Below are 1,951 nucleotides of genomic sequence, written 5' to 3' on the forward strand. Positions count from 1 at the left end.
TATATATACACACTTGTATTTAATAACTTTGTTTCTGAACTGAAGGAGTTGAAATGTTCAAACAAACCAAAATGCTTTCCATTATCAGGGAGGGAAATTGACATTGGGGCATGACTGAGCAGTGGTAATTGCCCATCTGTGTGCTGGTATGAGTCTTGGTCTCCTTGCCAAGGCTTTGCTTGTCTCAATTGTTAATGCTGAAATGCAAGAAGTCCTGGATGCAGCAGGGTAACAAGGAAATGCTCTTTGTTTGGATAACAGTGGTTTACATGTAGAGGATGTCAGAGGGCTTCAGGGCTATCTTTCAGAGCTGTGAAGGCAGTGTCAGAGACTTGAGTGGGCTGTGAGATCAGCACCTCTCTGATTTGATCTGCTTATCTCTTAGAAGGAGAAGGCAATGGAGGTTATTGATATTGATATTGCATTCTTAATTTTTGGATTTGAATTCTGACATCTTGCACAAAAGCAGATACGTGACTTTCCATGCTGCAGGGTGCTGTTACCATTTCATTAGTGCCATCTTCCTGAATGGACTGTTGGGCACGCCATGCAAACACGTCCTCTCTCATCCACCACTTAAATATACACCTCAAGCAAACTGCTCGAAATGCATTTTTCTTTTCTTTATTTTCTTTTTTTTTCCCCGTAAAACTGGTTTTGTCATCTTGCACACCACAAAACCAAGAAAGCAGAAGATAATTTTGCTTAGTGCCAGGACCAACTAAAGAACCAAGAGAATGACACATCTGCCTCAACTATCCTGCAGTTTTGTGCAACAGTCTGTATTAATTCAGCTGCTGAAAAAGTGGTCTTGTCCTTGAAGATGCTGATTTGAACAAAATGCTTTTTCCCTCTGAGCCTGAATTTAAGCTTTATTTATTTTATGAAGGTATATATTACCTCTGTTTTCTTCATCATTTTTGTTCACAATCTGAACAGTGGGGGGAAAAAAAGGTACATAGCATATGTCAAGTTTTTTTCTACCAAAAAAAAAAAAGCAGGATGCAAAATGCCATTTCATCAAACACCGAGCCACAAAGCATTTACATAAAGCTGTTATGCTATGTTTGTTCCAATTTTTCACTGTGCACCACAAGAAAATAAAGACAGGAAAATACATTAGGTCAGCTCTCTCCAGGATCAAAATCCTGCCTTAAAAAAAAAAATTCTCATTATTTTCTTGTTTTGTATGTGTGTTTTCATTCTGTAAGGGTCTTGCTTTTATGATGTTTTAATTGAACCTTGGACTGTAGGATCTTATGCTGCTGTGATGTTTTCCCTCTGACTGACAGGAAAGCTTTTAAATTAAACTGAAGTTTTTGGTAGGTCAGTGTGACCTTCGCGGTTTTGCATTATGCAGCCTATTAACTGAAAGAATGTAAGCTACTGTTCACTAATGCATTTACAATCACGAATATGAAGATGTGCAATAAACTACAAGGCTTGAAAAACATAAGTAATGAACGCGATTTGCATACTAGGCCATAAACCCTGGCAAAATATTTGGGATAAATGTTTTAGGTACCAGAAAGAAGTCTTATGAAAGCATAGGAAGCAAAATTTTTGAGATGTGACTCTGATTTTTGTAGTATTTGTAGTCTAAAAGCATGAAAGACTGGACTGAATAAAAAAAGAAAAAAGTGCTGTTGTTAACTTAAATTCCCCTGGAATGCCTTGTCAGTAATCATTTCTTCACTGCTGGAGGTGAAGTGTTCTGCAGGAAGGGAGGCTGGACTGTTTCTGCAGCTGCTGACAGCCTCAGAACCTATAGGAAGGAGGAAAGGTGGATTTGACATTGTGGTGAGAGAAGATTGGGATGCTGGCTCCATGCTGTCCTTGCCCATGCTGCATAGGCATAAGATTGTGCTTTGAATTCTGTGATATTTATGTGCATTTGTATTTGCCAGCACACGGATTTTCATTGCTTCTCTTTTTTTTTTTCTTTATTTAA

This window comes from Meleagris gallopavo, chromosome 5 (assembly GCF_000146605.3).
Source record: "Meleagris gallopavo isolate NT-WF06-2002-E0010 breed Aviagen turkey brand Nicholas breeding stock chromosome 5, Turkey_5.1, whole genome shotgun sequence".
Lineage (NCBI taxonomy): Eukaryota > Metazoa > Chordata > Aves > Galliformes > Phasianidae > Meleagris > Meleagris gallopavo.